This window comes from Pyxicephalus adspersus, chromosome 12, assembly GCF_032062135.1.
Source record: "Pyxicephalus adspersus chromosome 12, UCB_Pads_2.0, whole genome shotgun sequence".
NCBI lineage: Eukaryota > Metazoa > Chordata > Amphibia > Anura > Pyxicephalidae > Pyxicephalus > Pyxicephalus adspersus.
Window position 1 is genome coordinate 7,966,692 of NC_092869.1, and position 13,727 is coordinate 7,980,418.

At 38.7% G+C, this 13,727-nt stretch overlaps 1 pseudogene; it reads right to left on the minus strand.

Annotated features, from left to right (window-relative positions):
• Nucleotides 1-4,836: 4,836 nt before the first annotated feature.
• Nucleotides 4,837-13,727, minus strand: part of LOC140342536 (NACHT, LRR and PYD domains-containing protein 12-like) — a 19,083-nt pseudogene continuing 10,192 nt past the window's right edge.

The following is a 13,727-nucleotide window of genomic DNA, read 5'->3' on the forward strand; positions in this document are numbered from 1 at the left end:
ATTTTGATGTTAACCATTTCTTAATTTTATTTGTCTTTTTTCTTTGTGTTTGGAAGGTGTCAGGTTAGGGTTGGGGGAAGTCTGACATAGTCTCCCCATGCATTGTACCTCTGTAGCAACAGATATAATAGTGATCAGTTTCTTGCTGGTATCACAACCTGCAAGCATTGTGTTGCTCCCTCCTAACCAAAAAAATGAGACATTTTGGAAGTCCATGACTTCCTATACCTGAAGTATGTTCTTGGTTTTGCAGATTGAATGTCACTGGACTTCATTCAGCCTGGAAGATTGAGGGCATCTAGTAGCAAAGAAGAATACTAGTGGTGGACAGCAACAGAAAGGAGTTTATAAACACAAACAGATCAGACCTTGAAGCTGCCAAATGAGGGAAGCGGGCACACAGTGGACATGACTAGGGGCTGAGGGCAGTGGGAGGGTTATGACAGCAGGGTTAGCATAGGTTAAGGGTAGGATAGGGTAGGAAGGTAGGGATGGGTTAGAGGTGTAGAAATGGGATGGAGAGGTTAGGTGTTAAAAGGGGAAGAATGGATGAAAATGTGGCAATTCTAGGAAGAAAAGGGAGCAAGTTTCCCTTCCGACAAAAAATTAGGAATATATGGGGGTTCAGTTAGGGTGGCAGTAGGGGTCCTTAGAGGGCATCTGTAAGTTGTGTGTGGCAGAATATAGAACCATCCTGGGTGTGGGATCTCTCAAAGGTTTATGGTAACTTGGGCTACCTTTACCCTCTCTGGCAGTATGAATATTTTAGTATTTTTAAATGTCAAAGCGGTACATTTTCCCACCGGCACCTGCACTACCCCCACATACGTCGCCTGCACGCACGCACACACGTTGCTTACCCGTCTGGCATCTGGATCCCTTAGCCTCACATCCCCAATGTTCACAGGCCAGGGATGTTAGGCCAGGAGAAGCAATTGCCAGGCTTTGCCAAGGGGGGCTCGTAATCACTGGAGGATGCCGCGGACCCGTGGGGACTAAGTTAGCCCTCAATTCTACACCAAGTGTGGCTTAGGGTTACCGCTTTTTGTAATGACAACCTCCTGGGTGGTTCATTTCTGTCTAAAAACGGTATACTGTCTTTCATGAAAATTTATTTTACAGTATAAAATAATAGTATAATGTATATATAGAGTATAATAATAATAGGTCTGAAACACAAATTCATGTCAAAATAATAAATTAAATAAATAAAAAATAAATAAATGTAATAATAAATGTAATAATAAACATGATTTTGTGTTTCAAACTTTATTATACTCATACTATTAAATTATACTGTAAAATACATTTTTATAAAAGGCAATGTACTGCTTTTAGAAATATAAATCCAGTATGTTGCATTCAATACAGATTTTTGTATACAAAATAATTTGAAACTCCATCCACGCCCCTAGCGACGGCCGCACGCACCGACATCACTGGGAACTCCCGGGGAATGTCAGCGCACTCGCCGGGGGACAAGACGATGAAGTGGACATGACCAGAGGATGGCAGGACACTGGAGGATGCCGGAGGATGCCGATAGGACCAGGTAAATGTTTATTTTTTATTTTTTTAGCTACTCCGAATGTGGCTTCAGCTGGATTTTTTTTACCCGGGTCACACTCGGGCTTACCGCTCAGGAGGTTAAGGTGGCATTAAAGGAAGGGCTTTGAGTAAAGAACTCGTTCTTGACCCGGTGGGCTTGTGGCCGTGGACACAAAGTCGATTTGGGGGAGCTTCTTCAGATGGTATGGTGAGGGGTCCCTTAGAGGGCTCACAAATGGGAAAGGTGTAATATAGGCATACAAGTTTTGAATGTAAAAGTTCATAATTTTAAAGGAAGTAAAATACTATTGTTATTGTATGACCACTATAATTGATGGTTATTTATCTTAAGTTTCAAATATACAAGTTGTAAATGTTGATATTTAAATGTGTCCATAAAGCAGTCATTATGGTAATTTCTCCAAGAAAGTTGTACTTTGTCTTGGCTTGGGGGAAAAGGAATGGGGAAATGGAAGGTGAGGAGTGGATAAGTATTGGAAAATAGGGTTGTGAGCAACCTAGCTGCTTGGCTTACGTTTTTTTTTGTGTAACAATGGTTATTGTTTTGTATTATTTTGTATCATTTCCTCGTGTGCATGGTTTTGCACTCTGTTAAAAAATACCCCACACACTCTTCTTTAATCTCTATCTGAGCTATACGTTCAGCTACCTTAAATCACCAGGGAGAAAAAGCATCATTCATGGGATTAGGAATCCAATAGATTCCCAGCAAAACGCCCCAGTTCATATTTTGAAAACTCCCTAGGTAAAGCACTAACTATCCTAACCTCAATACATGCTTCTCCTTAAACCAGGCCTAGGATCACATTTCCAACATTATGTAAAATGGTGGCTATTCCAGCCCAGCTCTCTCTGTGTAGTGTTAGTGCAGGTGGGCCAAGCTTTATTAATGTGTGGGGGCAAAGACAGAGAGGGAGAGAAATGGTTGGCAGATATTCTCTTTGTCAGCACCAACCTCCTTCCCGAATAAAATGTCTGACTTGGCCCCCTCAAGCTCTAAACTTTTCCTGTCACCTCACCTCAGGCTTCTCTCCAGGAGGAGGAGCATAAAATACTGCATACAAGCAACTCCTGACTCCTCCCCTCACCACAGTGAGGCTGCCAGCCAAGGGAGGGCGCAGCATAACTTTACCTCTAGCAGGGGCTGCACTACAACACATTTGTAATAGTTTTACTGTTCATGGCAACCGAAAACCATCACATTGCTGGAGTTAGTAAACACTTGGCTTGTTATAGACATATTTATATACCTAAAAGACACAGGTGGGCAGTACTGCCCAGTCACAACATATTACTGACACAATATCACTTTACTCATTGTAAAGGCCACAATCTATAGTATCAGCTGGTGTTGGGCCTTAAGAAGAATAGTGATATTTCTTCTTCTGTCATGTAGTCGGTTTTAGGACCAGCAATCTCTTGTTATTCCTGAAGACTGTACACATTCCTTTTTAATGGGTGCTCTAGTCAAATGCTGCATTTTTCATTTAAATACAGCTGCATTCAAATAATAAATGTGGTGTCTGACAAGAAAATACAGCATTTGGAATGCTTTACCTACAATTCAAACACACGTAATAGGACATGCTGCACCATCTACTGCCGCAGGGTGAGCCCCTTCCCATGGACACAGACACTTTGCCCCTAATGTATTATTTGCCCCGTCCTGTGATTGGCCAGTCTTGCCATCACACTAGTGCAGCAATTGTAAACCAGATGCCCTAGGGTTCCTGCAGGGGTCTCTAAAGGATCCTTAAAGCTTACCTAAACCCAGAAATTTCACTTTCCATAGAAGGGTAGATAACCCTTTTATTTTAAGTAAAAATTCTGTTGTTTTATTTTATTTATTTTAAATAAAAGGGTGCAGCACCGCCTCCTAATTCTTGATCGCCTAGGCGATTGAGAATGAACGAGATCGCAAAGCCTCCCAGGATACCTACATCACGCACCCCAGAAGGCTTTTGAGTGCTCCTTCTGCATATTCCTGAGCACCTGGGGCATCCGTAGAAGAAACTTTTTCATGTGGAAAAAAAATATGATGATCTCACGCATGTGCAGTGAGATCGGCAAGATGTTTTTTCATCCTACGTCACCTGATCTCACGCCTGGGTTGGGTGACGTAGGATGAAGAACCCGAAGGAAGAGACGGAGATGGTGGCCCATCGGCTCGCGGATGGATGCCAGGACAATGCGGGACCCGACAGAAAGCACCTCCAGATGGATCGTACTGCCCTGTGGGATTGAAGGCAAGTGGATTTTTTTTGTGTTAGGTACTTTTGGGTTCCTCTATAGGTTGTGGCTGACTGACTGACTGATAGATGTAGCAATCAGTAAGGTTGGTGTTCTGGTCACCCTTGAAAGGGGACTATTCATCACTGACCACAAATTATTAGTTGTTAAATTAATAAAAGGTTCCTCTGGGGTAAAACAGGTTAAGAATAACCTTCCTATTGTACAACAGTATACATTTTATATATAGTGCATGTAACAGGGAACATAAGGGAACTCAATCTTACAAAGTTGGGGAGAATGACTTGTTATAGTTATACAGATGATACAGCAGTGGTTGTCAACCTATTTTGTATGGGAGGTGGGGGGCTCAAGTTCAGACCCAAATTTCACCAAAAGGCTGCACATAATATTTTGAGATTGTAATTCTACAGAAAGCTACAAGTATGCTATGAGACATGGTCAGAGGCTGTATACATGCTTCAGGAATTGCTTTAGACTATGGACAAATTTTATACATCTCTAGAGATCTCTGCTATAATAGTCAATTCAATAATCAATGCTTCACACACCCTGCAGACATGCAAAAAATTACTTGAGACTGATTTGATATTTCTGTCAGCAAAATGTATTTTAAAAGAATTATAAAATAATTAATTGAAAAAGTAAAACAATGTAACTACTAGCAGACATACTAAAAAATATTTTTGCTTCACTTGTTTGAAGTGGACCACTTTTCGGGCACCAGGTCATTAGCTTGTAGGGAATGCCACCTGATGACAAGAAGCCCGATCTTATGGATGCAGAAAAGAGATTGGAGAGGATGGCAGACCATGACCGGCTTGCAAAGAAAAATGTGTGGGACTCAATGGAGGTGTAAATATGCATTCTGAAGGTTTCAAGTGAAATAAACTTCTAAAAAAATAGGTAAATAGAGATGGCAGTTGTGTTTTATGCGAACATCAAAACACAGGATGCTGTCTGCAGGGGACCCGAGGGCCACATAATATTGGCTCCCATAGCTTCCTTTGGGAGTCTTTAAGTTTCAACAGAGGCCATCTGTTCCAGCTTGTGGCCTTCCAGCTTTCTTTCCATAAAGTGTACTGAAAGCAATTCTAGAAAGATAAAAAAAACAAGTTTATGAAAAAATCCAGAGTACGTCCTCCACAGTTTCTCCAGGCTCATGTGGCATGTGGCTTTATATTACTAGCTTGGTGTTTCTAATCCCAAATCCATGTAAAAAAAAAAAAAAAAAACACAGTTTAAAAGAGTGGTAATTCAATATTAGAACAGCAAAAGCTGCATTTTAGTGCATATGATAACAACAAGATATAAACAGATAAACATATATAGAGATATTTTTGAGAACAAACAAGGCATTATTTTGGTGCCTTATAAAAATTATGTATTTTTTGCAATTCAAAAACAACAAAATGTAACACAACAAAAAAAAATTAAAAAAAGAAAAAAATGCTAATTGATCAGTGGTGTCTTGTTAAAAAATATCCTTACTGCAGATAAAAGTATGCATTTTACTAATCAATCCTGTTTAGATAACATTATAGTTAATAAATCTCATTTTTTCACATTTTTTTAAATATAACACTAAAAAGAAAATAAATTAGGTTTGCAAAATTACAAATAAAACAAAATATTAGCAAATATAATTTTGGAGGGAAAAAGGGTCTAATTGCGCTGCACAGAAAATAAATTGATAATGAAGGAACGGCCTAATAAAAAAAAAATTCTCCTCTTACTTTTCACATTAAGCAATAATAAGGCGCAACAAGAACACAGTCATATTTAGGTAATATGTTAATATTATACAGTGCGTTCTTACTTTAAAAAAGTAGTTTACACTCGACTTGTGTTTTTCACTATTTCTTGCTGACCACTAGAGGGAAGCAGAGCTGCTGCAATGTCACCTACTTGCCTGTAGGAAAACTACATATACCATGATACCTTGCAGTATGTATCATAGATGCAGGTGGTTACACCTGTAGTTTTAGCTCTCCACAGCACATTGGCGTGTCTACAAATAAAGATATTCTGAATGAAGCATGAATTGTAGCCACAGCTATTACGTATATGTAAATCTGCAAAGGAAGTAAGGCATTTATGCAGAGGAACCACTCAGATATTTTTAGAACAACAGAGCGAATGTAAAATAAATACATAAAACAAATGTTTTGTCAACAACTTTAACTGACATCACTACTGTTTTATTCATTTACAGAATAAAGTGACCAGCAGATATGGAAAACAGCTAATCCAAGAGTAACAAGGTATCTTTGTTAGGTTTGTATCTTTTGCGTGTGAAAAGTGTGAGTGTAAACAATGAAAGAGCCCTTTGTGTTCTGAGGTCTTCTATAGCTGCCCTATTTATGCTGTCAGTTTGACAGATAGGAACTTCCAGGAAGTTCAAATCATCAAATATAGGTGTAAAGTATTGTCTCATATTCATTTCTTGGTCAATATAACTGAAGAAAATGATACAGACACAGTGATCTGAGAAGCTATGAAAAGGTGTGACAGGTCCACTTTAGCTCTGGAATACCACTCATGTGTTCTACTTACTAAAGCACCTCCAGGTTTTCCAGTAACTGGTCTGTGATGATGCTGAGTGCATTGGTCCCACTAAAATTACGTCTTACGTCCAGGACTAAGAGGTTCTTATTATTCTTCAAGAAAAGAAGCAAAGGGGCATATTCATCGGTCATCCCAACCTTCTCCAGTCTGTGGGAAAAACATGGAAAATCTTATTGCACAGGAAACTACCCAATCACCAACTGAAAGGAAAATAACTTAGAAAGGATTTATCAAACTGATTTTCACAAAGGCTACGTACACACGCTCAACAATTGTATAAAATAATAATAAAAGACTGAAATAAGCATAAACAAGCTCTGTACGTACAGCGCCGTTCTGCTCTATAGAGAAGGGAGGGGAAAATGAGCGAGCGGCACCCCATTGTACTCTCTCCCCTTTACTTATATTGCAGTTGTCCGTCGTTCATGGATTTGCCAGGATGGATTTATAAACCATGTCAGTTGAGCGCTGTACACATGTCAGATTCTCGTCCGATACTAGCCTTGAAGCAGTGATCGGATGAAAATCATCTGATGTGTGTACCTAGCCTAAGGCGCCATGATGATAAAAGCAAATATATATAAAATAATTGAAATAGCAGATATTATTCAATGAGTAGTTCCTTGATCCTGCATGTTGGACTGGACAGAGCTGTCAACAGATCTTTAAAATTAGCACCAACCAGATGGTTGAAGGACAGGTCAAGTTACCTTAGAGATTGGTTTTGAACTATTGCTGATGCCAGCAGCGAATTGGAACTGTCTGCTTATCTACAATCCTTCAGTCTGCAAAGAAAAGGTTAACACCATGCAATAATGATGATGTGTGTTTCACTGTCTGTAATTGTATGAAAACATTTAAAAAGATTGACCAAAAGATGGCAAAATACTATAGAGGAGAAAATATTATAATATACAAGTTTATATAAAAATAAGACAGGGTAAGGAAATGCAATTGGTTGCAATACCACAATTTGACTACAAGATGGCAAAGAGAAGCTAAAATAAAGTGCAGAGAAAAACCAAGGTTATATGAGCTGAAATACTACAATCTGACCACCAGATGGCAACAAAATTTTAAAGAGAATAAAAGTAGGTAGGGTAGGGAAAGTAGGAAGGGAGATTATTATTTATGTATTTCTTATTTCTTATTGGTCTAAAAGCTGAACAAAAAGGTTTACAGTAATACCTTGTTGACCATCAGCCCATGGGGACAGTAGCCACCGTGTACCTTATGGCTTCCATATCAAAGAAAAAAAAAATTTTGCACTTACATTAATTCTTGGAGTTTACACGATGGACTGGAAAGACCCTTTATTAAGTTAGTGAACAATGGACCAATCAGAAAGCTTCCTGACAAGTTCAGAGACCTCAATGATTGGTTAGAACTTATGGTAGTGTCCAGTTAAATACAGGAGATATCCAGCTTTCTGCCATCACAGTTCAAACTGTGGAAAAAACACAAAACATTAGAGTGTGGTTAAGAAGAAAGTTTTGATGGCCTTGATAGAAGACTTTTTTGTTTTCTTGGGGGAAGGCTTCATTTTGTACTGCAGATGGAGATTTCCTTCCCTTCCTGTTCAAAGAAAACCACAATGATTTTTTTTACCCTTCTCCACTACACAACCACAAAAAGTTTTGTATTATTAATGACTGACTAATTTGGTATGATATGCAGACAGACAGGTCTTTCTTATCTTATGAGCAGAGCCAGTTTCACAGGGCAAAGTAACCATTTTTTGATGGTTAATAACTGATTTGACAGCTACATATATCATCAACTCTCTAATTTATCTTATAATGCATTATCTATACATGAAACGTGCAATAGGCAGAACTAACCATTTCCTATTTGTTACTTTAGATAAAAGATAAACCTCATTTACTGAGAAAACTATAAATCAACTGGCCAGTTATATCAATTGCAAGAATGCTTCCTCATGATTGCTATGTCCTGGAAAAAGCAAGGAGTTAACTGGTGACAGATTTTTTTTTTTTGCCTTTGAATACTTTTTTATCTCAATTTAAATATTGCCTTCTGTACTCATATTCCATTGCTTTATGGTGAGTGATAGCCAAGCCCTTTAGCACAAACTGTTCTATTTCTGATTACTGAATATATTGTGTCTACTTTTCATGCCTAATTGGCTGCACAGTCAGTTTTATATAGAGTATAAAAACTGAGGTTTAAACTACATCTCTGGCATTAACAGAGTTCAACCAATTTTGGGTTTTCTTCAAGTTATAATGAGATACTACAACCCATTTAAGTAGATCTCTAAGTATTGCACATCCCCTCACTTGCCTCCTCCACCTTAGGCGTTTAAAACTCCAAAAATGCAATCATTTTCCAGCAGCTTTCTACTAGGTCAAGTTTCTTTTTACTTGCTGTTCCTCATGCAATGGCTCCTGAAGAGCCAGAGGGCCTGATTTAATAAAGCTCTCCAAGGCTGGAGAGAATACACTTTTATCAGTGAAGCTGGATGATCCTGCAAACCTAAAAGGGATCTGGTCCAGGATTAAAAACATTTGCTAACAAATAGCTAATGTCTTCATGACATCCATTCCAGTTTTGCTGGATTACCAAGCTTCTCTGATGAAAGCGTATTCTCTCCAGCCTTGGAGAGCTTTAATAAATCAGAGCCAGAGTGTTGTTCTTCCTCAGGAGGAGCACTGGTGCTGGACTGCTAATGGAGGCTGGTTACAGAGCATTGCATGGGTTCAGTGTTTTTTAACACAGGAGCTCCGCATTACCATGCTTTTAGGTGAGAATGCAATCATGTTTTCATGATGTTGTACAGTACAGCCTCCATCTCTAGAAACTTCAGGAATCAATGCTGAGAAAGTGATAAATTCCTAGATTAGATTATAAATTCCTAAATTAAAGCCAAGTTACTGCAAAACCCTTTCCTTAGCTAGAATAGTTCCAATAGTTCTAATAGAATAGTTTTAATAGTTCTAATGGTTCTAGAATTGCCTTGGTCAGTTAGTTACTATCAATGCCCCTATTAGGGAGATTTAACAAACACTGGTGGCAGGATATAAAGACAAACCTCACTTATGAAGACACGAGCATAAACTAAACCTGATAATAGCTTTTCCCCACTAAAATGAAACGTTTAAGTAGCCGAAGTTGGTCTTTCAGGATTGCTACCATAGAACTGCCTGTTGTATTTGATAAATACATATTATACTCACACTAATTCCTCAATCTTGCAGGTAGGGCTGGACAAAGCTGTCATCAGGTCAGAAAAATGGGGACCCTCCAATCTGTTATCTGTCTGGTCAAGTTTCTTCAAAGATTGGCCTGTTTTTATTGCTGATGCCAACTGAGAGCATGAGGTGTCCATTAGGTTGGCACGATTCAATCTGTAAAAAGGAAAGGCCAAACATGTACTTTACTACATAAGAATGCATTTTAGGTAGTTAGAGAAGAAACACATTCCTGCAGGGGGTGAGGGCTAATGGAGGATTACTTTGTGACACAGGCATGGAGGTCCCCTGTCCTGGAGAATAGGGGCGAGGGGTGGGGTTGAAGAATGTATCATCACATGACACCATGACACCATGACACCATTGTATTATATAGACAGTCCTGGCTATAGAATAGGGCAAACTGGACAAACTAGGCCATTCCCCAGCTATTCCACCTTCTCGCCAGCTGACTAAATGGCAGGGATATTGGGAGCTAAAATGCCATTCATTTATTATTTCTGGCTTAAAAACCTTCCTTAAATAGAATATAGTTACTACTATACTAACCCAATTCTTTTAAGACAATGGTGGACTCATTTACATACAGTAACTCTTCCATCCTGCAGGATGAGCTAGACAGAGCTGTCATCAGTCCATCTATCTCATTATAAGAAAGGTCAAGGGATCTTAGGGCCTGGTAATCACATACCACAGGAGCCAGATAGTGAAAACAATTCTGGGTTAGGCCATTGCTACTTGGTATATGGTATTACTACAGAAAAACAACCTGTACTAAGGAACTAAGTTGTCTCATCGAGGTCTCATCGAAAATATGCCAGTTCCGTGGATGCCAAATTGATTTTAATATGGTATTTTTACATACTTTATAAAAAAAATGTCTGCTGTTTACATAACTCAGTAGCTGAAGCTCTAATTTACATCCATAAATGAGTCCCACCCTTTTACCCTCCCTACCTGTTCAAATGTCTCTAAAATCATTTTTATTCAGAAAAATTTCAAAGTAAGCAGTCTCTGTTCTGCTTCTTTTTTTATGAATAGTGTTCTAGTGTTCCTAGAAGTTGTCACAGTGGTCGTTCCCTCTGAAGCATTACAAGACACCAGGTTCCATGGAAGCAACAGTAAATGAGGAAAATTATGTTGCGAAATGAGTCGCAACAGGTACTTAAGATATTTAGCCTGGTAGCACCAAAGGCCTATCAAATAACTAGGTTTGTCAGATCTATAGATGAATGTGCTACTTACCACAATTTTTGGATCTTGCAACTATGGTGTTTTAATGCAGCACAAACTATCCTAATGCCCTCATCCTTTAAGTTATTGTCCCGTAAGCTGCAGAAAACAAACCAGAGATTAGTTATTTGTTACCCTAGTAAAATTCACAGTGCCTAATAATACAAAGAAAATACAACAATACCATAGATGGAGCCAGTTTTAGTGAATATTTGGTTTCAGTCATCTATAAAAGCTATCCTCCAACCAATAGAATTTCAGTTACATTTATAGTAAGATGAGCTGAAAAACTTCTTCAACTTTATGGGAACAAGTTCAGTTGAATATGTCTAACTACTACAGCAAGATGGCTCAGAGGTACGTTGTCTTGGTGTCACCTTTGACTCTACCCTCTCATTTACCCCCCATATTCAGAACATTTCCAGGTCCTGTCACTTTCACCTACGCAACATCTCCAAAATCCACCCGTCCTATTCGGCTTGCTCCTACTTTCTGCTCATTTAAAAGAGCACTCAAAACCCATTTTTTCAAACTTGCCTACCCATCTTCTTCTTTCTTTTGAAACCATCACTACTTCCCACCACTACATATCTCCCTCCTATTGTGTGTAAATTCGCCCACCTACTAGATTGTAAGCTCTTCGGGGCAGGGCCCTCTCATCCTGTATTACTGTCTGTATTAGTCTGTCACTTGCAACCCCTATCAGTCTGTCACTTGCAATCCAAAAACATGTAGTTAGGTCAATTGGCTTCCCCAAAAAACTGATCTTAGACTGTATTAAAGACATACGACTGAGGTAGGGAGATTAGATTGTGAGCTCCTTTGAGGGACAGCTAGAGACATTACTAAGGACTTGTACAGTGCTGCATAATATGTTGGCGCTATATAAATACTGTATAATACTAAGAGATATTTTATATGTGTTTTATTTAAAATGGGATTGTTTGATGCCATGATACCCCCACAGGCTTCTAATAATTCAATTAAATTCATGGAAGTAGAGGGCACATAAGCCAATGGTCTTCTTCACTCCAAATCAATTTTTGGTTGTATCTCAGACTAAGACAGCACAAATGTAAGTGTAAATATCATTATATAGCTCCCAGAGTGTTTGACAAATATAATGTCTGGCACTCTGTTAAAAAAAAAGTGGCTACTTTTATTTATGAAAAACAGAAAGGTTTAAGTATGGCTTTTACCTGAGGTCTTCTACAGTATGTAGAGCTGAAACAAATCTCTCCAAACCCTCCTTCTGAATATTACATGACTCTAGATTAAGCCTTCTTGTTTCTTTGCAGGTTTCCAAAATGAATGGAAACACACTACAATCCATAGGAGTTAAATAGACATAGGAAAAATCAAAACTTTTGTTTGGTCCAAGAGATTCCAAAACAAGACCTTTATTCCGGGTTTCAAAGAGATACACAAAAACCGTAAGAAGTTGCCTGTTGTCATCTTTGTACTCATCTAACTTCCAAGCATCCTGAATGGAATTATGGAGCCAGTTGATGATCACCTTTGGAGTTTCTGAAGACATTTTCTCCAGATAAGGCTTTAAAAGAGAACTGGTGGAAATGTCCGAAAGACCACAAAGAAAACAAAGGAAAAGTTCAGCACGCTTGTCATTAAATGATTTGGCTTCTTTTAGAGATGTTTGTAATTTTTCTGGGTAATAGTCAATGTAATGAACTAGAGCAGCAAAAAATTCCTGAATTGTGAGGTGTAAAAACGAAAATGTCACTCGTGGAGATTGACCAGCCTCTGCCAGAAAAATTGACAAAAGCTGTGAATGAATATCCACCGAAAATGAATGCAAATGTTTTTCATCAAAAATGACGGTGTTGTTCATGACTCCGTATTCTGCCATCCATCCAATGGATGATAGCAGGTTGCCAGCATCACTTTTATGTTGGCAATGATTGAACAGGATGTTTGCGATGTAAGTCACAAAGAGCTGTGTCACAGTTTTGGGCTTTGAGAACATGAGCTGGTCTTTGCCTTTGAAGCAAGCTGACAAAACTGTACAAATGATCCAACAATAGGATGGAATGTAGCAAAACTGTACAGGCTGTTATTTTCTTTGACATATTGAAACATCTTGTTTGATAATTCTTTGTCTGTGCAGAAATCTTCAAAGTATATTTGTTTTTTCCTGGAAAAGAACCCCATAATTTCAGATACTCTCTGAAATGCCTCCAGATCAATTGAGGCCAGCTTAGTTGAGCGACTGGTCAGTAACACAGAGCAACCCTTGAGAAGTGATTGTCTCACCAGGCTGGCCACGATAACTCCAAGACCTTTCACTTGTTTTATGTTGGAGCAGAGTCCAGTTGACCCGAAATCTGTTTGGTGGACACTTTTATCCAACCCATCAAATATAAACAATTTATTTTCTGGTTCTTGTAAGATATTCTCAAGCTGTTCTTGCAGATATGAATATTCCTCAAGGATCAACTTCTCCAAGCTGATTTTGGTAATTTGGTTCAGTTCCCGGAATTTGAAAAAAAAGACAAAGGAAAACCTCTGGTAGTGTTTTCTTTTCACCCAGTCGTGAACAACTTTCTGCATCAGTGTAGTCTTTCCTACACCTGGTACTCCACTCACTATTACCATACGAGGTACACACCCTGATCGATGGCACCATTGGAAGAGTCTATTTGGGGAAATATGCTCTAATTTTCTTGATGATGTAATCAAAGAATTCTCATGCTTTAACCCTGTCTCAATATTCTCATTGTTGGACTGTTGTCTGTACTGATTGCAGGAAACCACTACTAGGTTCACAAAACGTGCTGAAAGGTAGATGCTTTGTGGTTCCAGGTTAGTTCCAGGGGGTCTCTTTTCCTCAAGATTCATTGTTTTCTTCTAAAAGTGCTGCCTGTGAGATTCCTGTAT